Here is a 26,543-nt window from a genome sequence, read left to right as displayed (position 1 = left end):
TGTGATGCATATAGAGAAAAATGTTTGTGATGCAATTCTGGGGACAATTATGAACATTCCTGGAAAAACGAAGGATGGCAAGAATGCACAGTTAGATTTGCAAGAGAGGGGTGTTCATCCGGAGTTGTGGGTTCAAGCTAAGGTAGGGATGGCGAAGGTTAAGGAAAAGGGAAACGAAGATGGTGGTCAAAACCGTAAGGGGAAGCGCAAGGACAAGGCCACGGGTATCGCAAAGAAGAAAGGTGATGGAAAAGGGAAAAACCAAAAGGTGTATTTACCTCCAGCTTGCTACACATTATCAAAGGAAGAAAAACGGAGGTTTTGTGCTTGTTTGTATGACATTAAGCTTCCTTCTGGGTTCTCGTCAAACATGAAAAGGTTTGTTTCCTTAAATGGAGAATTAAAGTTGACAAGTATGAAATCCCATGATTGTCACATGATGATGCAAGTTTTCCTACCGATTGCACTTCGTGGAATTTTACCAAAGCACGTGAGAGAAGTTATAACAAGCCTCTGTGGGTTTTTCAATACTATCTGCAGCAAAGTTCTTGATCCCTTTACACTTGATGCTCTCCAGGCGACTGTTGTGGTAACTTTGTGCAAATTTGAGATGTTTTTCCCACCTTCACTTTTTGACATAATGGTGCATTTGATTCTGCATTTGGTTCGTGAGATTAAGTTGTGCGGTCCAGTATTTATGTGGTGGTGCTACCCTTTTGAACGACACATGGGTACACTGCAAGATAAAGTAAGAAATCCAGCCCATCCGGAAGGCAGTATTATACAAGGAATTGTGTCCGAGGAGATTGGGAATTTTGTGGCAGAGTATGTTGCCGTTGCCGAACCTATTGGGCTTCCTACATCCCGACATGAAGGGAGACTTGATGGTCATGGCATAGTCGGGTCAAAAAGGATCTGGGCTTCTCGAGATCAAATCATGCAAGCTCATTTATTTGTGCTTCATCATATTGCGGAGGTTAACCCATATTTAGAAGAGCACATGGATAGTTTGCGTGTTGAATATCCATCAAAAGGGAAAAGAGCACTAATGCAGTTGCATAATAAGATGTTTGTGAAGTGGTTCCATGATCGTGTGATGAGTCAATTGAATGAGACTGTGTCTGATACAATAAAGTGGCTAGCTTATGGTCCGAAGGAAGATGTTCATTCATTTGAGGGATATGATATAAATGGGTACACATTTTGGACTGAAAGTCGGGATCAGAAATCCTCATCGACTCAAAATAGTGGTGTCACTCTTGTGGCTTCATCAAGAGAGTTTGCCAGTGCGAAGGATACATCACCAGTTGACGCACTATTATCATACTATGGACGAATTTAGGAAATATGGGAACTAGATTACCGTGACTTCAAGGTTGGTATATTCAAGTGTAAATGGGTCGATAATAATAGGCGCAACGTGAGAAATGATGACTTCACTCTTGTAAATCTTGGCCACTTGCGGGATAGTCTTGAACCATTCATCCTTGCATCTCAAGCTAAGCAAGTGTTCTATATAACTGACCCGTCCGATCCAAGATGGTCCATCGTCCTATCTAGAAAAAGGAGAATTTTAGGGGTTGGAGAGGTTGAGGACGAGGAAGAATATGATGCATTTGCTGATTCGCCCCCTTTCACTACTCCTACACTTGATGTAGCAACTGATGTAGATGATGATGCTACTTATATTCGATCTGACCACAATGAGGGAATACACTAATGAGGTACTTTTATTAATGCATGTTTCATTTACTAAATATCTTATGCTCCAACAAGTTTGTTTTTATTTTGGGAAGTGTTTTATTTTTTTTGTATTTTCAACGTATAAGCACGTAATATTCACTAAATATATGAATTGTTTAGAGGATTATATGTGAATTTGTTATGAAACCAAAGAATTTGGGTAAGTGTTTATCTTTCATCGTGCCTCAAAAATTGATTGCCATTACTGATGACTAACAACATGCTTTGCTTGTTTACTTTAGGTGTGCACATATCATGGATCCTGATGAGAACCTTCATTCTGATGAGGATATAGATGATGATTCTGGGGACGAGTTGTATGATGTTACTAAGGAGACGGATATGGGGGAACCGGAAGACCAAGCTTATGACCAGTTCCAACATAAGCTTGATGAATTTGAGCGTGTAGCTGAAGCTGCCCCACCTATTAATGATAATGTGGTTACCGAATTTGTAGGTGATTCACATTGTGAAACTCAAATGCAAAGGCAAGTGAAAAAAACCGGTGGTGGAGGAGGGGTAAAGCCATCGGTGAACAGAAAGAGTAGGGGTGCAACTAAAGCTTTCAAGCACCCATTACATCTCGGTCGGGATCGATTCTATAGTTGCTGGGTTTGAGGACTTACCACTACCGGTGCCTAGAGAGGAATATGATTTTTTTAAGCTGTGTGACGCGACCGGGAGCTTTGTGCAATGGCCACGTGATCGGTTGAGGTTGGTAGGAGGGGTAAGTAAACAATACTTGTATGTAACTACTTGTATGTAACTAGATTAACATGTGCTTTGTGCAATGACCATGTTTTTTTATGCTACTAGATTACTATGGAAATTCAGTCCGCTAAAAGAAAGAAGGTGGAGAAGCAAAAATCCAAGGAAGAAGGTCCAACGAAGATGGAACAAGGAGCAAAAATCCAAGGAAGAAGGTCCAACGAAGATGGAACTAGGACAAGTGTCGAAGAAGAGTTCGAGAGCTTCATGTACTCCACTAGTAGAAGCCAAAGTCCTTAGGTCGCTTTCGAAAGCATGTACTTTTCTTCACAACCGTGCTAGTGAGTTGCCTACGGGTACACATATTCAAGTGAACTTGCCTAAGGCATTGTTCCACTATGATGAGGATGCGATCGCATACATTTCTAGAGAGGATGTGACGGAATTTCTAACCGGTTCCATGCTTAACATATCCATCATTCAAACATTCATGAGGTAAATTAACGAGACTATTTCTAAAAATATTGTATTTTTGATATTTTCATACCAAAACAATGCAACTAGTAATTACTTGCACACATTACTTTCTTGAAGGTCACTACAGGAGCTCCTTGCTAGTAAACCCGATGGTGAAGCAGCAGTTGGGTGGTTATGCCCCGAGCAGACCTCCGTAACCAAATGCTTGAATAACCCTCGTGATGTGATATATTACCTTTAGCGGGCTATTAGAGAATCAATGCGTGCGGGAAACAAGTTCTTATTAGCCCCTTGTTTTGAGGAGTAAGTGTAAATATATCACTCTTAGTTTGTTTGTTAAGTATAGATGTTGACGCATAACAATTGATTGTTATGATATTTGCTTTAATATACATGTAGTCTACATTGGAGCCTTATGGTGATTTGTGTTTCCAATAACACAATCTACTACTTTGACTCGGCTCGTATATGGCCACCAAGGAAGTTGCTAGTGAATAACCTATTGAATAGGTACATACCGCTTCCTATATATTGTTTTGTATCATAACTTAAGTGATTGAGTGACTATGTTCCTAAATCGTCTGTTTTTTATTTTTTTGAAGTGTTATGAAGAAGTTGAATTGTCGTTCGGTTGCGGGTCCCACGTGAAAATATGCGAAGGTAAAGCCTCGATATATTGATTTTTAAAAAAAATTGACTTGAGTTTTGGCTATGCATGACTATTTTAACATTGTGTCATTTTAGTGTGCGCAACAAGACAACGGCGTTGACTGTGCCCTCTACGTGATGAGGTTTATGAATGACATAGTCAATAGGTGCAATGAAGCCCAACACATTGAGAAGGTACTTGTTTTTACTTTTTTCCGGTTCGATTTCGAGTAAAAGCCGTCCTAAAACTAATTATAATGCTAATTTGCTATGATTTCAAACATTAGACACCAAAGACTAGTTATAATTGACATGTTATGATAAAGAAATTGCTCATTAGATAAGAAATGTAGAAATCGGACAACGTAGTAGTGAAATAGGCGATTTCGGGTAAAAGCCGTCCTAAAACTAAGCATAATGCTAATTTGCTATGATTTCAAACATTAGACACCTAAGACTAGTTATAATTGACATGTTATGATAAAGAAATTGCTCATTAGATAAGAAATGTAGAAATCGGGCAACGTAGTAGTGAAATAGGCGATTTCGGGTAAAAGTCGTCCTAAAACTAAGTATAATGCTAATTTTCTATGATTTCAAACATTAGACACCTAAGACTAGTTATAATTGACATGTTATGATAAAGAAATATCTCATTAGATAAGAAATGTAGAAATCGGGCAACGTAGTAGTGAAATAGGCGATTTCGGGTAAAAGTCGTCCTAAAACTAAGTATAATGCTAATTTGCTATGATTTCAAACATTAGACACCTAAGACTAGTTATAATTGACATGTTATGATAAAGAAATTGCTCATTAGATAAGAAATGTAGAAATCGGGCAACGTAGTTGTGAAATAGGCGATTTCGGGTAAAAGCCGTCCTAAAACTAAGTATAATGCTAATTTGCTATGATTTCAAACATTAGACACCTAAGACTAGTTATAATTGACATGTTATGATAAAGAGATTGCTCATTAGATAAGAAATGTAGAAATCGAGCAACGTAGTAGTGAAATAGGCGATTTCGGGTAAAAGCCGTCCTAAAACTAAGTAGAATGCTAATTTGCAATGATTTCAAACATTAGACACCTAAGACTAGTTATAATTGACATGTTATAATAAAGAAACTGCTCATTAGGTAAGAAATGAAGAAATTGTAAAAAGTGAGCACCCGAGGCAACTACAGCACCCGAGGCAACAACCTCGGGTTATGCTAGGCAGCTGCAAGCAGCCAGCCACCAAACGGCAACAGCTGCCAGGCAGCCGCAGCAGCAGCCTAGGCAGCTGCCCTGGCACCAACAGCAGCAGCCTAGGCAGCTGCACAGGCAGCCGCAACAGCCACCTGGCAGCTGCAACAGCAGCCAGGCCGCTGCACAGGCAGCTGCAGCAGCCACCAGGAAGCTGCACATGCAGCTGCAGCAGCCACCAGGCAGCTACAAAAGCAGCTGCAGCAGCCAACAGTGAGCTGCACAGGTGGCTGCAGTAGCTACCAGTGAGCTGTAGAGGCAGCTGCAGCAGCCACCAGGGAGCTGCACAGGCAGCTGCAGCAGCCACCAGGCAGCTGCAGCAGCCACCAGGCAGCTGTACAGGCAGCTGCTGCAGCAGCCACCAGGCAGCTGTACAGGCAGCTGCTGCAGCAGCCCAGGCAGCATCCGTTCGTGAAACCGAACCGTTCATGCAACTTTGTGTAATTTTTTCGTACTTGCATTGTTAGTGTATTATAGACAATGTTTGTGAAAAAAAATTCCAAGCGGAAAAAAATATAAAAAAGGGCAAGTAGAAGTGGAAAAGGCGATTTTGGGTAAATGCCGTCCTAAAACTGAGTAAAATGATCTTTTGCTATGATTTCAAATATTAGACACCAAAGACTAGTTGTAATTGACATGTTATGATAGATAAATAGCTCATTAGATAAGAAATGTAGAAACCGGGCAAAGTAGTAGTGAAATAGGCGATTTTGGGTAAAAGTCGTCCTAAAACTTAGTTGAATGCTAAATCGGGCAAGTTAGAATGATGTTTGAAATATTTAACATACATAAATTATTATTTTTAATTATTAGTTTGAATTTTATGTAATTTATATGAATGATGTTTAATGTTTGGTATTTTTTTGTTTTCAAAGGTTTGTAAAAGGGAAGGCTCTTTGACAAAGGAAGAGGTTGATGAAATTCGCGACATGTGGGTTTTTTTTTGTGACATTTGATGGCATCTATGTAGAATATATAATATATATGTGTTAGTTAGATAATGACTTGGATTGAGTTTTATTTTTTTTACTTTTTTTTTATGAACAATAAATATTAATATTTAGTTGTTACCGTATCTTTTTTATTTTTATATATAGTACGTAAATCCATATGTACATTATATTACTTATTTGTAATTAGTACTATACATTATTTATGAGTTTTATATATGTTATTATTATTATGCATTTTATTGTTATTGAATTATTATTATTCCAAAATTTGTAATATTTTTAATTAATTATTATTTATTAATATTAATTAAAATAATAATATTAATAATAATAATAATTTTTAAAAAACTGGAATAATGTGCTTCTCAAAACAGGTCACTAATAATATTATTATTATTAATTATTATATATATTAAAATAAAAAAAATTACAAATGGCAAGCGGTTTTGGCGCCAAAACGCTTGACATTCACCCCAAATGGGAAGCGGTTCTGAACCGCTTGCCATTTGCTTGGCAATTGGCAAGCCCCCTAAACCCATGCGGTTCAGACCCGCTTCCCATTTGGGGATTTGAACCGCTTCCCATAATGTTTTTTCTACTAGTGTGAGCACAGAGTATGTGATAAGCTTGTAAGTGTCTCTTTTTTAGATTAAAAAAGGGATTTAAAATTATTGTTTCTTTTAATTCTTGTGATCTTAATTAGCTTTGTTCTCGAACTTGAAATGTATTTAATTTGCTAGAGGTGTGGTAATTATTTTCTTGTTGTTGGTCTAGATGAGACCAAGTTAATTTCCGGGCTTATTAGCAGAATTAAAAAAGGCTTGACTTAGCAAAGCTAGAATGGCCGTGCTAATTTGAAGTGTAAGTGCCCCACATGAGGTGAGGATGGGAATCACATTCCATATGTCTTTAAAATTTATTAATATTCTGTGAATGTTAGTATTGTGGGGGTTGCAGATATGTTTCAGTTGTATATTTTTTTAAAGTAAGCAGTTCACCCAAGAATTTGGTTGACACTCCCTTATTTGTTACCCGATGCATGATTATTCTCATGTGGTATCTGTGATGTGGGGGTTTCTAATAATGAAGAATTGATTTCTATATATATGTTTCACGTAAAGCATGAAGGCTTGTGGGACTGTGGGTGATATGTATGCTGAATATCTGCTACGTTTATCATGTACGAGCTTGATATGTTAAATCCTTGAAATGTCTCAAGTATATGTTTTCCTATGACATGACATGTTAGTTTTGCTCGTTCATAGGATTTGTTCTTGCTTCCTAAGCTTTGTTCTGCCAGTAAAGTTGATGAGTTCATCATCTAAGGTGTATTGGATTAAAGCTTAAACTAGTGTTATATCATCTTGGTTTTACTTTCTTAATCGAAAGTTGTATGTAGATGTTTGTTGTGTGGTATATATTCATGTAGTGGTGAATGGAAAAATTCTGAACCATATGGATAAACCTGATTGACTAGTTGTGGAAAGAAGCATGTTAACGCGAGTTGTGCACTCTCTTTGAGTCTGATATGCTTGAGGATTGTTTATCTTTCCTTGCTATTATAAATCAATCAGTTGTAAGTATCTTTCAAGGTGAGTTGAAAGGTGGTTGATTGGAAATGGGTTAAAGGTAAGATAATATGTTGTTAGGATTTATTATGTAAGTTTGGTGCTGACCAACTCTTATGACTCACCTGGTTTGTTCTAAGCTTGTCTGATTTGCTGTAAGATTGCTTGAGCTTCCTAGCATGATTGATTGTAAATCAAGGGTGTGTATTTAAAACGCATGCACAGGTGACAACTTAGAAGATGAGGTATTTTTGCTCATAATGTTATATCCTTTGTGATATATATGGTGAGTGGGGGTTAGATTTGAGTACTCTAACTTGTTATGTTAAGTTTTTCTTGGCATGTGAGTTGAACTTCTTGATGCATGTGTGATGTTACTATGGTTCGCATTGATAGAATTCATTTGCTAGAATGATCATAAGTTGTTAACTTCCCATGCATGTTGTTTATTGAGATAAAGATGTATATGTGTCTCTAAGCAAAGAAACAAGTACAAGATAATGTGATAAGCAGAATGGTTCTAGGTAGTATGCCAATGAACTAATAAAGGTACGCATCAATCTCATTATTGTGATGTAGAGAAAGTGGTTTGGTAAATTATGTTTATCATGCCTAAGCCAGAGTTATTTTTATGATTTGGCCTTGATGTTTGATTCAAATGTGCTAATGTTTTGCAATCTAAATGATGAACAAACTATTCTTGACGTGTAGTGGTTTTGTTTTGAATTATATTTTTCATTATGTTTGTCAAGAGAGAATTACTCAATTATTGTTTGAGTTTCAGATAGTACAGGGATGGAGGTTAAAGTAAGAAAGTTTCTCAAGTACCTATCCAGTAAATTCTAAGAGACAATGATTGAATGAACAACGATGATTAGTTGAACCCTTCAGTGTATGGTTTTTACATGATGAAGGGTGGTGCTCTGTTTCGAGTGAGCTACAAAACAAATTGTTGTACACTATCCATTATGAGGCAAAGGTTCATTAGATTGGATGACGTGTGTCAAGTAGATGATTGTTGCAAAAATTAATCTTTGGAAGTTTATCCATTATGGGGGTATGTTGATCCTCTTGTTCTCTACATTATTTTTCACAAGTGTCTATGTATGTTGTCAGGAACTACAGATGTAGTGACAAAGTTAGACAGATCTTGTGGAGGTAATACTCATATCAGAGTACGTGAAAGCAAAGAAGAATCAAGCAGGTCCTTATACTAGGATGAAGCACAGGTAAGTGCTTGATTGTCTAAGAGTATATTTAAGATCCTGTGGGGTATTTTAAATTATTCTAGTGACGAAGTTTAAAAGATCGAGTCTACGTCCTAAAGTGATTTGTCTTAATAACCCTCTAATTTATATGGTTATGAGATGCTTCGGTAGACTTGTTGCTTGATGTTTGCAGGTTGAGCTTTAAGTGCTCTTAATATGTCCATAACCCAGATTGGGTGGTCAATTGAGACAGCTTACATGGACACACCGAAGTGTTTTGATTTATTGAACTTTTGTTCTGAATGGGTCTAGAGCCTTGGTTTGGTTGACTCATTGTTGGATTTACATCATTATCTATAACTTTTTTCAGTGGTTTGTTGATCAGGTGGATTCAGTAAGGTTGAGCGTGGCTCTTAATGTCATTTGTCCAGTTATTCTTTGAGCAGGGATTGATAATGGTTCTTAAGTGGATTTAAGACCATTAGCCCAGTGGGTCTTAGAGTAGGATTGATAGTGACACCGAAGGTGGAAGGTTGAGCATTGCTTACTCTTAATACTACTAGCCCAGTTGCTTGAGAGTAGGGAACGATAGTTATCCTTAAATGAATTAGAATCACTAGCCCAGTTACTACTCGAGTAGGGAACGATAGTGGTACCGAATGACTGAGGTTGGGAGTATCCCTTAATGCATATAGCCTAAGAGCTCATTAAGCAGTGGATTGATAGATGCACCGTCGAGTTGATAGGGTTGAACGTTTCGTTCTTAATGTTCTTATTCCATTGTACAGAAAAATCTTGGGTTTGCAAGGTGCTTGAATGTGTTTTAAGCCTGCAAGGAAAGACCCTAGATGTGCTGGGAATGTGTATTTTATACACAGACGGAACACCTACGTGAGTACGAGGGGTGGCCTCCTTCAAGGGAAAATTGTGGTGTAGTTTTTCTGAAGTACTCATGAGAGCCCAAGGTGTAGGCCAAGATTGGCGGAGTTACTTAAGCTCTAAAGTTAAGGTATGTGTATTCAAGGTCCCTTCCTCGCTCCTAGGAGTTCAAATCTTAGGATACTCACTAGGGAAGTGTTGAAAACCTTGTGCACTAATGTGTTAGTTCAAACCTTTGGATACTAGTATTTAAGTACTAAGACTTTCTTTTACTGTTCAGATTTCATGTTGAAGATCCGCTCGCATTAGTGGGGGATTGTTGGAAATAGGTAATACAAACGGATGCTCGCGCCCGATCGGGCGGCCCTCGCCCGATCGGGCGGAGGTGACCAAGGAAAATAGGAGAACTCTCGCGCCCGATCGGGCGGCCCTCGCCCGACCGGGCGGCAAACTCGAGTTTTTGACGAGCCCGATCGGGCGGCTTTGCCCGATGGATCGCCCGGGATGGGGTTTCTAGATCGCCCGACCAGGCGCCTGATCGGGCGCCCGACCAGGCAATGTTCGCCCGATCGGGCGCGACACCAGATCTGGAGAAACTTAATCTCGCGCCCGATCGGGCGGAAGCTCGCCCGATCGGGCCCGCCTTTTTTCCTAGGTCGGTTTGCTTTGCGTGTTTCTTTTTCCGGGACTCATATAAATACGAGTCTTGCCTTTTCATGACATTCATTCACTTTCTAGCCGAAAACACAAACCTACCTTTTGAGATCTGAACAGTTCTTGAGCAATTCCACTATTCGGGTTCGAGTGCACGAATTACGGGGAGAATTGCGTTAAACTTGGGGGGCGTGCGTCATCAGGAAACCTGTACCGGTGGTGGCTTATTGCGGTTCTAAGGCAGTGGATTTTGTTCCACGGCGCGACTGTGAGTTGAGATTTTCAATCAAGTATTTTTCCCCAACCATTTTCTCTTATTTGTTATTGGAATCGACAGGTATTTTACCAACATTGTGGGTTGACGCTCTAGTCGGGCCGCATATGAAGAGTTTGGAGATGTTGTATATTACGATGCAAGCTATCTGATTATGCAAAAATCATTTAGGTATCGTTTTATTTTATGTGTTATGAATAAAAAATTTGTGTACATAGTTGGGACTTTATTTGTCAATGTTTGTTACCTTTTGTAATGTTTTGGTACAATGAATTACGAAGCACTTATTTACGTTTAATCTATTGTATTTTATTTTAATTTTTGCAAAGGATCAACTTAATCTTGGTATTTGTTTCACTAATGCAATAAGGCCCAAAGATAATACATGAACAGATAAAAGTTTGCTAAGAAATCAATTTTGGGGAGAGGGTAATGTAGTAATTCATGAATAAGTTAGTTATTGAGTTTGTTATTTTAATTTGTTTTTCTAGATGCTTCTAGAGTTTATTAGCTTGCTTTATTTTTGGGTATTAACAGAAGTTTGGGGTTAAGGGGAATACATGCAGAAATTTGTTAAGAAGTTTGTTTTGGAGAGCACCTTCCTCTCAAAAGAAGGCCTTGTATTATTTAATGGGGGCTTCCCAGTTTCTCAAATTGATAAACTAGCTACGTAAATCAACTGGCAAATGTGTAAATATTAAGAACAGTGTTTCGTGACAAGGCAAAGACACGGCAGCGTAGTTGGCATTACGTTTGGCTAGTCAGATGCTTACGGTATAAGTGGTTGGAAGGCGTTAAGTAACTCGTATAAAGAATCTGAATTTGAAAATCATAATTTAGTTTCTGGTTGGGAAAGAAAATTAAAGTCGGTTAGCTGCGTAGTTGCGTATTTTGAAAGGGTTAAATTTGTATAATTTTATTTGTAAACAACAAGGGGGAGAATGTTCAAATGACCATGAGGAGGAGCAGGATCGGCCGTGCAGCTCAATAGCAACACAGTTTATTGCGCAAAGTAAGGTAAAGTAAGATATATGATAATTCTGTGTGAATTGTAAGTGTTGCAGTATGCAATTAGTTAACTAAGTTACTTTTATCTTGGTGATTGAGTTCAATTGCAATGTTTTGTACTTGTTATTTTGAATTAAACTGGTAATTAATAGTTATGTAAAGGCTTTTCGTTCTAATAGTGTAGATTGATAACGACACTGTATTTAAAAAACTGTATTGAATGTGTTTACTTTTGATAGATGATAGTTATGTAGGGAATTGGTATGTGGATATAAATGTGGTGAATCGAAAAAACTAATAGCGGGGATTATTAGATAGGCATTTGGCATTTTGTGGGAAAGAGTATATTAATGAATGAATCTCGTAATAAAATTGTACTGTATGGAAGTGTAAATTTGTATTAAGGAGCTGTATATTTGGGAGATACTAATTACGTAATTGAATATGGTTGTAATTAATGGTGTTATTTGTGAAATGACAACAAGCTTGAATGGATACAGATAATGATTCGAGTATGGTTAAACGCGGTTGCGAGAGTGGTTTGGGTGATATTGGTAGTAGGGTCAGGTTTATTGGTAATAGCTTCCACAAAGCGGCGGATTTGGAAGAAATTGCTTGTGATAAGGGAAGGTCTGATCATTTAGTCCTAGATGACAGGCAAAGTAACCCGGATGAAAGAGGAGTGACTCATACTGGGTCACAAGACCAGTGCCATTTAAACACATTGGATAATGCTGGAACAGTAGGGGATATTAATCAGTTAAGTGTTGGTAGTGAAGTTGATGAACCTAAGGTGGGAATGCTATTTCAGAATTGGCTTGATATGGAAGCGTTTTACAAAGAGTATGCTGAACGAAAAGGATTTGGAGTAATTAGAGTCCAAGCCGTGTTTTCCAAGGGTGTCATACGCATTAGATTTGCGATGACTTGGAGGTGTGAGTGTTGGGGTACATCTAACATGTGGGCGGTAAGGGAAGCAAAAAAAAGGGCGAAGTCTATGGGTGTAAGTGGGTGTGGTGGCATAGTAAGTCGAAAGGTATGTGATGATGAGTTAAATCGTAGAAAGAGGAAGTCTAAGAAATGTGAATGTGGTGCGATGCTGTATGGAAGCGTCAATCAAGAGAAGGAGTGGGTGGTGAGGAAAGTAGTACTAAAACATCACAACCAAGAACCCATTCCTAGTCAATCTCAGCTGGTGAAGGAGTATCGGATGAAGCAATTGACACCAAGGGTAAGGAGGAATATATTGAAATATTATGATGAGGGTGTTCCTATGAAACAGATTCATGCGTGCATGGACTTGGGTTGTAATGGGTCCGGTAACAGTACATTAACTGTAAAAGACCTAAACCATGAGGTGTACAAAGAAAGGGGGATGAAGATGGTTGGGGGGAGATGCAGCTGCTATGCTTGGATATTTTGAGAAAATGCAGGCCACAACTACCAACTTCTATCATGCTCAACGTGTAGATGACCATGGGCGTTTGAAAGACGTTTTCTGGGTTGATGGTAAGAGTCGGGCTGCATATGCAGAGTTTGCAGATGTTGTATGCTTTGATGCAACATATTTAACAAATGAATACGATCTACCGTTTCTTAATTTTGTCGGTGTTAACCACCACGGGCAATCCATATTATTGGGATGCGCATTGATATCCCGTGAAGATTGTGATACTTTCTTGTGGATATTTAGACAGTGGCTTAGCAGTATGGAAAATCGACCACCACGTGCCATACTCACTGATCAAGCCGCTGCCATGCGTAAGCCTCTTGAGGATGCTATGCCCAATACACGGCATCGATGGTGCATTTGGCACATAATGAGGAAGATTCCAGAAAAGCTAGGAAAATGTAAAAGGTGAACACGTATATCCAATTTAGTACAATTAACAATTTGCAAGTGTTTAAGCTGTTGCATTATGACCTTAATCTGTTAATAATATCACCGGTACACTATGTGTTGTTTATTTATCATAGGTACAAAGAGTTCAAAACCCTTTTGAAGAGAATTGTGTACGAGAGTTTTACTGTGGATGAGTTTGAGCGTCGTTGGTGCTCCTTTATTGCCGAGTACAATCTACAGAACAATGATTGGTTGACTTCCCTGTACGATGAGCGTCATATGTGGATTCCTGCCTTCATGAAAGAATATTTTTGGGCTGGAATGAAGACCACACAGAGAGTGGAAAGCATAAATAGCTTATTTGATGGGTTTGTTAATAGGAATACCAAGCTTTATGAATTTCATCTAAAATATACAAGAGCTTTGAAAAAACGTGCTAATGACGAAGCTGATGCAGATGCAAATTGCAATAAATATGTGCGTAGATTGATTAGTGGATTTGCTGTAGAAAAATTATTTCAAAAGGTATACACCAACGCCAAGTTTCAAGAGGTTCAAAAAGAATGTGCTAGGATGATGTATTGTTTTTGTCGGGAGGAAAAGGTAATTAGTGAGACTGTTATTCAATACCTTGTGGAGGATCGGGTATGGATTGTGCCTGAGGGAATGAGCGAGGAAAAGCTTACAAAGCGCAGCCGAGTTTTATGTGCAACGTACAACACTATTTCGAAGGAAGTAGTGTGTGATTGTAAGAAGTTCGTCACTCATGGTATTATGTGCAATCACATGATTAGAATACTTGAACAAAATCACGTACTAGAAATCCCGGAAACATATATCATTAGTAGGTGGCCCAAGGACATTACAAGGAAACACACTCGTGTAAAGGTAGAATATCATGATCCCTCGGAGAGCGTTGAGTGGAAGAGGTACAATCTTCTTATGACGGCATTTGAAGGTCTGTGCGATGAGGCAGTAACTTTAAGCGACGAAACCGTAAACTTAGTACTACAATCTGTTAATGAGATGAAGGCTCAACTGGAACGGGGCAAGGAAAAGAAGGATTTTAAAGGAATGTGTGACAAAGAATTATTAGTGCGGAAAATTACCTGTGATTTACAAGAAAACAACCCCCAAATTGATGCTACGGTTATTCTGAACCCAACTCGGAAAAAGAAACCACGTGGCCGGCCGAAAGGCAGTAGAGAAAAAACACTTTTTGAATTGGGATTTAAAAAACCACAAAAACGGAAGGCGAAGGTAATACTTGCTTCCCTAGCTATGGTGTTGAGTTATTATTTTCATAGTGTTTAATAAATGATTTGTTCATCTTGCAATGTTATGTTGAAAGGCCGCTACTGATGGGGACAATCATCAAACATCTGATTATAATGCAAAAGGGCCTCAACAAGATGGCACTATACGCTAGAGCCAACGGGGAACAACAAACCACGGGGCCGGCCAAAAGGTAGTAGGAACAAAAGAATTTATGAAATGGGGTTTAATAAACTAAAAACAAGGAAGGTAAAGGAAATAATATAAGCTATTTTAAATGTATCGTTATTCCAATACGTAGCAACGGCAACATACTGATATGTTTGTTTTGCAACGGTAATGTGATAGGCCGGTAAAGATGTCTCTACACGAGTTGACCCTAATATAAAAAAGAAACCACGTGAACGGGCTACATTGGGTAAAGCCAAAACACTGTATGAAATGGGGTTTAAAAAACATCAAAAACTTAAGGAAAAGGTAAGCACCATTGACCTATTTGTGGTGTTGCTAATGTATGTAAATTATGTATACGGACTGATTAGTTTGACTGGAATGGTTAATTTTATAGGCCTTTACGGATGGCGTGACTGAGCAGAGTTCCGATGTCGTTGTTAATGGTCATCAACAAGATGGCACTATACGATTGGACCGAATTCGGGACATGAAACAACCTGGCCGTCCCATAAATAGTAAAAACAAAACACTTTACGACTATGTGTATGAAAAACATACTCAACGTAAGGTGCAGGTAAATAATGATGACCCGTCTTTCCTGTTGTTTTACCAGTATTGTAGTTTGTGTAGTGTAAACGTACTGATGTATTAGTCGTTGAACGTTAATGATTTAGGGCACTCAAGAAGGGGTCAAAGCGCATAGTTCAGTTGTCATAGCAAATGGTCCGGAAAAAGATGATTCTATACGATTGAACCCAAATTATAAAAGTCAACAACGTGGCCGGACCAAAAAGAGTTCAAATAAAACACTTTATGAAATGGGTTTCAAAAATCGTAACATTCGGAAGGGAAAGGTAACAAATGATGACCCTTCTGTGATATAGTTATTGGGTATAAATTATTATATTTTTTTTGTTCAATGTGATTGTTATAGGAGGCTACCTATGGGGTGAAGGATTGTAGCTCCGATATCATTGGTAATAGACACGAAGATGGCGCAATAGGAAAGAACCCATTAAAGAGAAAGAATGCACCTAGCCTTTGTGGTAGTAGTCGTACCAAAACACTTGCCGAACTCTTTGTTTAATAACCTCAACATCTGAAGGGGAAGATGTATACCTTACCTTTGTTTAGCATGGCTAGGTGTTAGCATGATAGTCCATGAACTACCAAACAGACTTGAGAATGTGGACTCGTCATATTTTATTACTGACTATGATTCCCTTGTTTTCCATGACTATCTTAATTATAAACTTTTTAGTACGTGATTTGATTTATACTAAATTTGTTTTATTTATATGATCAAACATCAATACACACATCCTACCAACACCCATGACATATTACGAATCACATAACATCGGTATCGTTTGGCCCAGAAATGTGGTCTGCGACTGTACAATCCATATCACATTTTGCCTTGCCCATCTTCTGAAATCAAAACTTTATATAATGTGGCCCAAGTATGGATAACATCGTTAATTACATTTGGGTAAGGCCCACTTGATATTTGGTACGGTGCTCCTACAGGTGAAGGGTTCGACTCTTACCATACCCCACCCCCCCCCCACCATTTTTTTTTCATTTTCAGTACAATATGATCCAAAAATGCTAAGTTTTGACACATACTACACCTCCCAACACCAATCCAATATTAATTTTATTTCTATTTTATCCAGTTTTATTACAAATTTAGCACGAATGGGGAAGTGTTAGAGTCGTAGTACCCCTTATTCCATTTGTTATTATGTTTTAGGTATTTTTACATTATAAACCTGTAGGTTCTCGTTTTTTAAGATGTGACATTCACATTGTCACCTCCAAATACATTTAGTGCACACAGGGTCATGTAGCCGTTATCTTGCTGTTAACAAATTTCGTTAGTGTGGCCCAATCACCACTTAATAATAATTTTTTAATCGATTTGCATAATGAAAATGGTATCGTTAAAGGTTTCGGGGGCTATTTTGGTTCCTAAGGGTTCAAATTGAGTTAGATTTAGCAAAAATTTCAAAGAAATACCTCGTTTTGCGTATTAAAAAAGGTCTTGATTTGTGCCTTTACGTATTAAATATGCAAATTGAGGTATTTTTGTTATTTTTTTTATAAATGTGACCTAAATTTGGACCCCTACGTACCAAAACAGCCCATAAAACATTAAATAGAACAATTTCGAACACGCAAATTTATTAAAATTAATTTGTAAGTGGAGAGTGGGTCACACTATCGAAATTTATTAACGGCAAAAGAAAGGAAAGGTTACAGTATATAAAGTAAATGTAATTGGGGTTACAATGAAAATAACTGAAAAATGGGTGGCACATCGTACAAAACGCAAAGTAAGAGGGTTATAATGTAGAAAAACCCTAATTAATAATCGAATGTTTTAATTAATTAATAAAACATGAACAGTAAACTAAGTCGGTAATTACTATAATTCGTTGTGAAAATTTATGGTTGTTGGTTTGGGTATGGGTGTTCTCAAACTAATTGCCAAACTCTAAAGCACTCCCCATAAATGCACTCTACACAACAAGAAGTATCGTGGGCTTTAAAATGGTGTCCTCCTGCTGCTAATTCAACTGTATCCAAAGGTTGTGTACAAAGGGTATTATTAGTTGAATTCCCCCCCCCCAAAACAAAAAATAAAAATATTAGGTTGTTTTATTTACTCATCAATCATCCCCCCATCAGAACCCAAAAAAAGCATAGAATGCCTAGACAAGCTATAACAAAGTGCCACACTCCAGCTTTGCTTTTTTTCAATGCTCCAACTGGTGTTGTTCTTGAATTGGATTTCACGCAATATGAGTATATGTTTGTTGACAAAGAAAGTCAAATTCTAGCAACCTTAAACCCAGAAAAAATTTGTGAAATTATAGTCAACCCCAAAAAACTGGATCATTTTATTTTTAACTGTTTGTTCATGAGGCCAATAGTGTCTGAATCTATTCCATAAATCGCTCATTTTCCTAGTATTTTTGACACGTATCCAGTGCGTTTTGAATTTCAAGTGTTTTTGAGTTGGTGTCTAGGAACATTGCCTCCCTCCATTTTTAACCAAGCCCACTTAAAACCCGCTTTACACGTCCTTGATTCAAAACCAGAAATCACCTTTGACGTTCCAATATGGGAATTAAGTCATGTATCCATTAGGCTATGTGTTGGGTCGTATACAGATACATTCCAAATATATAAGGTTCCACCTCACCCTCATATTCTCCATTGTCAAGTTTTGTACCATTCATATCCAGAAAAAGGACCGGGTTACCATAAAGGAGACTTTACCCCTTATTGTGGTGAAATGGTCGAGCATCTCATATCGGGTTGTTACTTGCCCATTCCCAAAGAAACCATTGTTTGTTGCTGGAATGTTAGAGGAATAGGGAGGCCATCTCTCATTGATAATTTTGGAACCATGTTTAAAATCCATAAACCTAAAATCATTGTGCTGCTAGAAACTCGACATGGCTACCAAACAATTTCTACTCTTGTCAAGCAACTTCCTGGGAATTATGATTTTGCCATATCGCAGTCCATGGAAGGCCTATGTGGTGGTGTTGTGTACATGTGGATGTAGGACTGTATTACGGTTGAAAAGAAGCTGATTACCTCTTCAATGTTCAAAGTTGATGTATACTTTAAGTTTTAGTGGAAATCGTTATTTATTTGATTATAAATTAATTGTTTAAGAGTCATGGGTAATCTTCTTTTATTTTTCCGCAGGGTCATGAACGCTCGAGGAGATTGCTAATATAGGCTGGAAATAACTTCACAAGCATGGTGTGCCAATATATGAAGCGGGTCGTGTCATGATAGTAACTTAGTAGTTGTTTATATGTTTTTCTTATTGATCTTGGTTTGGAATTTATTCAATTTGATAGACGATGGTTACGTTCGCTGTTATGGGTTTGGATAATTTTGGTTGATGTTTGATGCTCCTTTGTCAAGTTATTGGTAACGATTAATGTTCAAGTTCAAGATGCTCAAATTGTTTTATATTTTTAAATTTGAAATTACAAACTTGGTTCAGTCCTTGATATCGTGAAAAGACGAGTAATACATTGATACACATAGTAGCATTAAAGTGGTGGAGGAACACTAAATCACACATTAATCGTATGTACTTATCACATCGTTTTTGGCACAAAGTGTATATCCAAGAGTAAAAAAGGATTTACAAACTAATTAGAACAGGATGTAAACAGTGGTGCTAAAGGAGATGTTTTTGCCATTAAGTTGTTACTTGCTTATGGTTATTACATTCCAATGGAGCTTATGTTACAATTGATATATGTATAATCGTGCATGGGAAGTCACCTCCAATAAGTGTCATGGTCAAAAATTTATAGACTGTCCTTAATAATTACATTTCTGGGTGTAATGAATATGGACAACTACTATAAGGGTACTATTGAGGTTGACTTTTAAATTTGAAATTGTATAATTTTGTTTCGATAGGAGTAAATTGAATTGGTTAAATCCAAACCACCCCTTGTGTCAATCATATACAATGTTCGTAGTACACTATCCACGATACACGTATTTTTGGCTTATTTGAACATTTTACGTCGGGTAACAATTGATTACAGCATATCTGAATGGTAGGAAAACTCTCACCATTTGAATGATCCCTCCACTCTTTTATTAAAAATATTTACAAATACTGACTGTGATAACAAATAAGATTTGATGTTTTCGTTTGTAATCTTTGTATAATAAATGGGGTGCATTGGGTAGATAAGTAAAACCTATTTTGTTGCAAATAATTGTATTATAGAGTTGCATCAATTGGGTTAATGGTTTTATTTTCATTTCCCATGAATAATACTTCAAACAAATTAAAGTAATAATAAACGATTTACTTAACACACATGAAATAAATACTATATTAGAATAACATTATCATTTAATAAATTACAAAAAATGTAGTAAGTTCAATGTTTGGAAATATATTTTTATTTGTTCCTAAGTGTTTTTGGTTAATTAAGTTACAATTATGAGTACAATGACTATCACGTTATAAGTGATATTAGGTACCAATAACAAGTGGTAACCTGAAAAATAGTACTTTACACAAAAAACTACAAAGCCCTTGTGGTTTGGGGATTGGAGGGAGTTTAGGATTTGATCCTAGTTGTGGTGTGGAAGGATGAGTGTATGGTAGGAAACTAGGCATTGGCAATCAGCCCAATAGGACATGGCCGGACAAATGGACGGGCCCAAACGACTGCCCAACTCTACGGGCACATATGTAAGGGCACAAATGTACGGGCCCAAACGTTTTCATGCTCAGTTGGTTTGAGGCATTTTACATTTTCTTCGACACAAAATGGTCGAGGTTCGAATCCCCTTGAGTAAATTTAGCATATTTGATTGACGTCTCCTTTTTTTTAAACCTTTTCCAGATCATTTACATTTGGTTACAAGTTACTATTTGTTTAACTTTACCTCAATTGTACATTTTTTTTCCTACTGAGGATTTGTTGGTACCTTCATTAAGTGTTATATATGTGTAAATAATTTTATATAATGACTTCTCTTGAACACAATATTGGTTGCAAAAAAACAATACGTGTCAATCAAACTAAATACTGATGTAACGACGTTACTATTTATTTGTAAAAACCATTAATTTTAAATGAATGCAAATGTACATGGTAAGTGCCATCGAATCTTACACTGAAAATAAGTTCTTCCCAATACATATAATTTTGTTTACTGTAGGTATTTTATGAATTAGTCAGGAAATTATTTACTTAAGTTTTATTTAAAATGTGATTGGAATATGGTTTGAAATTAGCTGATGGATTTATGGTGATTGTTAGTGTGAAATTTGCTGAGCTATATGGGTTGTAGTCTATTGCCTGTTGGTTAAAACGTGGATGCAAAATTAGCCATCAAAAACCAAAAAAGGATTACTAATATATATGTTTATATTCTAGCTTAAAATTATAATTCAATAGATGAATTATAAAGATAATACCAAGAATAATTATAGAACTAACACATTGCTGTAAAATTGTATTAGATTAAATACAATTAAATACCATTGACAAGAAAAGACTTGACCAATATTCTGTTTTCAGAAACTTAAACAAAACTTAAATTCAAGATTCTTCCCTAAGAGTCATACTAGCCATAATTACAAATCAAATATGCTCAAAAGAGGTATAATGATGTATATTAAATTATTACTAACTCATATTTCCCTTGATACAATACAAGCATCTTATGCATGCAACTTATTTATCTCCACAATACTATACACAATTGCATGCATAATATTTCACTGGTAATTGGTACCTACACTAAATAAAATCAGACTGCTTAAAGCTTAGTTGACTAACCAATAAAATTTATCTATTGATTGTTATTTACTAACGTTTTATATTGATGTAAAAGTAATACAATAATTTTAGAACTAAATAGTAGCAGATAGTTCCAAGACATTAAATTAATGCTTCCTTATTAACATATTGATTAAAATTAATTAGTCAAAGAGGTATGGGTAATTTAAATTATACATTTAAAGTCAGTAAAAATGTTGAATTTTTTTTGGGAACATTAATGCAATTTTGACTTCCGTTTGACGTTTTTGTGTGTTTATATACCAAAGGGAAGCTTCAAATCTGTATATGATAAATAGGTGCAAAATGGTAGGTAAAAATGGTGGTGGTTCAAGAGGGCGTGGACGTAGGCCTTTCGAAAGAGGGTCTCGAGAAACAAGAGCTGAAACACATGCTTGGTAGAACAATATCACAGCTGATTGGGAAGGGTCATATTTTAAATTTGTGTTTTCTAAAGCCTATTATTCGGAAGGGATTATTGTATGGTTCTCCTTTTTAATTCGTTTTATATAATGCATGCTCATTATGAATTAGTGTTTCTTCATTGTGATGTTGATTAATGTTTGAATTGCTGCAGAATATTCCGTTGGATTTTGCTAGAGCACACTTTGGTTTGTTACCAAAATCAACCAATGTTGTTGTGCAACTTTATGATACTCGATTTGATGCTCAATTGAAGATCACGTGATGTGATGACAAGCTTACCCAATGCTCTATCAAAAATGGAGTTGCTGATGTAATTGATTACTATCAAATACAGCTAAATGAAGGCGCCATTGTAAATTATATCCATGGTAATCCTATAGTGTTCGATGTTACGCTACAATTAAGCGCTGATTCTTAATGTATTTGTGTAATTGGAGGAATAAGCACAATACATTAAGTAGGGCGAAATTAATGTGATCAGTAGAAAATTTAATATTTGTATGTGATAAATAAATTGTTGAACAAATGGATGTTTGAAAAGTGTCAACATATACTTTTAGGAATTTCCTTACTCTCATCTTAGTTTCAATTACTAATTGATATTTCGATTACATGTACACATATAATACATGCAACCTTGTTATTCACAAATTAAACACCATACAAATTTTAAATGCATGTTAGTCTACAATACACAATTTTAACTATGCAATGATCGTCATCTAAATCATTATTTTGATTTGAACATATGATAAAATTGGTTACAAATGACACTTTCAACGATTTAAAGCAATTTTATTATCAACGTATATTTATATAGTGCTACCTTATTCGATTGTTAATTTTTTTTAGCAACGTGGTGCGCGCGGATCGCGCGCATAGCACCAAACCAGTTAGGTAAAAAACCAAAAACACAATTTGTTGATGTTTAAAGGTTTTGATGATGAGGAACTTAAACTACAGCAAACTCATTTAATAAAGGTTTTTCAAGTGTTTGTTTAGTTTAGGTGAAATTGATCTTTGAGATGAAACAAGTAACTGAAACTAAGAAGACTTGAAGAAGTTCTTTATTCAAGAAGGTTATTCAAAACAGAAGAAGTGTTCCCTCACAGGAACTGAGTTCCCTAACAGGAACGTTCCTTTACAGGAACTTGAAGATGGCTGGCTAAGATCTTTGGAGGAACTTAGTAAGCGTGGAGCCCAAGTAAACCTACCAGTACAGGAGTGCGGCGCAGCAATGATTTAGTTAAAGATTTTATCTTCTAGATTCATTGTTAAATATGTTAAGTAGGATTTGCATGAAGTCTATTAGAAGCGTGACAAGTTAGCTTGGCAAATAAATTAAAATCGGAAAAGATAAAAGATAGAATTCGAAAAAGATTTTCTTTAAATGTTTATTTCTTAAAATCAGTTTGTTAAAAAGATATTATGCTTTTTAACTAAATCTTTCTATCTTATTTTTCGGAAAAGATTTTCTTCTAAATGATTTACATAAAAACCGTGTATAAAGATAAGTTAAGTTTAACTTATTTATCTTTAAGAAAACCTACTTGCTATACAAGTAATGCTTGTATAAATAGTAGAGAAAAAAAAGGAGTTTTGTATTTTTGTGAGTTTATGCGTGAAGAATTTACAGAGCTTTAATTGTGTAAGTTTGCCAAGCTTATCATCTTGTCATATTAGTTTCGGGTTTCATGCATAGCTTGCCGATCATATACTAGGTGTCTTTACTTGTAATTGGTTCGGGTTATTTGGGTGAGAGTGTTTTTGTTATCATTGCATACAGAGAGAGAGAGAGAGAGCTTCTGTTGAGAAGTTAAGAAGACCTGTGCTTAGGGAGTACGAGAGAGAGTCTGAGTGTGGGACTTGGACTGGGTAGAATAGAATCCTATTCTGTAGCAGGTTCGTTCAGGAACTTGTGAGTAGAGGTTTGATTATAATAGGTTGTAACTTGGTGTTTGCCCTATTATAGTGAAATTGTTTGTGTTCGAAATCCCTAAGGTAGGGTCGAGGTTTTACTTCTAGTTGGGCACTTGAAGGTTTCCTCGTAAAATCCTGTGTGCATTGCAAGTTCCTATTTTATTCTGTTTTATATTTGAAAAAGTAGTCACTAGGAACTCACCTACAATTCACCCCCCCTCTTGTAGTGTTCGTCTCAACTAACACAATTCTATGACGTCATGCTACTATGTCACGCATTGATAATGTGTACACTAGATTTTGGTTGTGATCCTGTCCTAAACTAAAAAAGGATAAATTGCGGGAATCTAGAAGGGTTGGAAATGTTATATACTTAATACCAATATACAGTAATCGGAGTGAGTACAAACAAGTAAATTCCTAAGAACTATCCTTTTCAAAAAAAATATTAAAAATATAAATAAAAAAAGCATTAAAGAAGTATCTATTGATTCTGTGAGTGACATGTACTTTCTACCACAAAAACACAATGGAACCCTAACCCTTTAACTTCCCCAAAAAAAATGAATAAAATAAATAATAAGTAAGTTACAAAATATTAATTAATATTACATAGTCCCTATAACCCCACCCACATCACTATTGCAAAGAACGTTTCATCTACTTTTTCTCTCTCCTCAAACCCCACATTTCCAGATTTCTGTCTTTTCCTTTAGATAAAAACAAAACCTCTACAATCGATCCCCCCTTACTGAAACGCTACTTTACAGGTATCCAACGAAACCCAATTCATAGATTTGTTGAAAATAGTACTGCATCCACTTATTTGTCAATTTGTGGTCATAATTTGTTTAATTGTGTAATTTGGGTAATTGAATGACATGTTTATCACCTACATGTTAATCGAATGAATTTAATTATGTAGATGGTTTCTAAAAATTGGTAAATTAATTTCAAATTACTGTGGAAGGTGTACAACTTGAATCTGTCCTGAAGGCTAGCTAATCGTACAGTTCGTCTATTGAATACTGTAGTTTGTGAATTACCGGCGTCAATTTATTGTATACTATGTCCTGTAATTGATGCATGTTTGTTGCAATATTTCTTTTAAATTGGAAATATGAAGTTGCGAGTAGTTGCTATAATTTAGATATTAATAAGATTTTTGTATGAAAAATTGATTTTATAAAAATTAATTCCCTATATCTCGGTCCACCACATGTAGGCCATTGTCCTGAGGCACATGAATACCTCGCAATGGAAAAACAAAAGTCATTTACCTCAGATCTATGAATGCTTTATGAGTTGAATTTATGTTGGAAGTGTTTCAGTTGATTGTGACAGATTTATGTTTCAAGAGTGTTGCGGTAATTATTTGATTTAAAAACTCCAAATATTAATAACCGAGTTTATTATATAAATTTTTTTTTTGGGATCAATTTATATTCAAAATTACTTATAACTACGTTTTACATGGTTGTAATATGAACATGTACATGAATTTGAATGTATCCATTTCCGCTAAAGTGTTTATAATCAAAGATGTAATCTATTAAGCAAGTGGTGTGGTTTTGCTTAATTTTTATAAAATGTTTCTGATATTTTGGTTTTTGATATATGTTTTTTAATGATCAAATGAAATAATTTGAATCATTGTTCCTGTGTATAATATTATTCCTTCCTTCTATGTGTTATTAGTATTGTGTAGATGTGTTGCTGAAATAAGACTGTATCTTATCTATTTTTAGTGAAATTTTCCTTGTCCAAACGGTGGAGTGTTGAGTCACTTATTTATGCATACCTATAATTAAAGTTGTGAAAGGTTTTGCAAATGTTTAAATGTAACATCGACATTTGGTGATAGTGTTCTCCTAGAGTGCTAATTATGGTGATGATTTGGTTTACTTATAACACCTAAGCACCAAGGGAGATGTCATGTATAGAATGACAAGGATTTAGATCAAACACATTAACATTGCCTCTACGATGTAGTAGATGTAACAAATTGAGATGGTTGTACTAAGACTATTTTTATGATGAATTGCAATGCTAGTTGTCTATTTAACTCTTAGTGTTTGAGTTTATGATGTATATTCAACAGATAATGTACCAAATTTTTTATTGTTATACGTAATCATGGCAGGCAACAAGAGTCAAACATTTGAAGTAACGGTTCAGGATAACATGTTTAGAACCCTGGTGAGAGTTTTTTGTATATGTTATTGCACTGATGACCTTGAGTTTGATGTTATAATAACCAGTATGCACCCTTACAGGCACTTCCCAACAGAATCAGTAAACTGATCCAAGGAGGTCCCACTTGCAAAGTCGGCGGGGAGAAGGTACTACCTGGTACAAATTGTGGGTGTTTTATATGTGTTATGGAGATCGGGAGCAAACTAGGTTTGGACGTGGATGGGAAAAATTCATGTCTGAGGAGAATATCCAGCGAAATGACACACTTGTTTTTACGTATGAGGGAAATGGGAGGTTTCATGTGAAGGTTTTTAGAGGAGGATTAGAGGTCCCCAAAGCTGATGAGACCGAGGTCATAGTCCTGTCTTCAGGGAGAAGTAGTAATGTTTCAAATGATGGTAAAGGGTCTGTATCTGTCGGGAGTTCAAGTGATTCAAAGTGGAGTTCAACTGACTCTGATAATAATTCAAGTGATTTTGTTAGCAACGACTCCAATGGGAGTATGGAGGAGCAACCAGTGTTCAATGCAACTTTCACACAACCCTACATAAATATGAATAGGCTGGTAAGTGATTTATTTATGTAATAGAAGTTTTGCCTCTTTTTAGAGACCACCTGATTTAGGTATTCAGCTTTTTTGAAGTTGTTACTCATGTATTTGTTTTGTTATGTAAACTAATATCATAGTTAAAAATATGTTAATTAACCCTCCCATCCCCCCCCCCTCCTGTCAAAATTGCCAGCAAACACAAACTATATTGTATACCACTATGTTAATGGGTTTCATTTAACATTTTTTGGTAGGATCCCAGAGTACAGTCCTATAAATTTAGTATTTTTTTCCTTTAATACAATGATGCAAGTAACTTAGTTGATTATGTAAATTACTGTAATGTATTTGATTAGTGAGGATGTAGTGAATTGATAGGCTTCTATATGATTTAATCGTACATTAACATTAATATAAGAGTTATTGTATATGGTCTGATG

General features: G+C 36.2%; 1 long non-coding RNA gene across 1 annotated transcript; it reads left to right on the top strand.

The window, feature by feature from the left end:
• The first annotated feature begins 649 nt into the window (after positions 1-649).
• On the top strand, positions 650-6,014 carry LOC110694337. The gene is made up of 6 exons (XR_002505822.1): positions 650-2,946; positions 3,046-3,231; positions 3,328-3,438; positions 3,531-3,588; positions 3,673-3,771; positions 5,701-6,014. It is a non-coding gene; the product is annotated as an uncharacterized LOC110694337 (long non-coding RNA).
• Positions 6,015-26,543: the final 20,529 nt, after the last annotated feature.

This window comes from Chenopodium quinoa, unplaced genomic scaffold, assembly GCF_001683475.1.
Source record: "Chenopodium quinoa cultivar QQ74 unplaced genomic scaffold, ASM168347v1, whole genome shotgun sequence".
NCBI classification, from domain to species: domain Eukaryota; kingdom Viridiplantae; phylum Streptophyta; class Magnoliopsida; order Caryophyllales; family Amaranthaceae; genus Chenopodium; species Chenopodium quinoa.
Note: the sequence above shows the minus strand (reverse complement) of the source record. Positions and strands in the feature narration are given on the sequence as shown.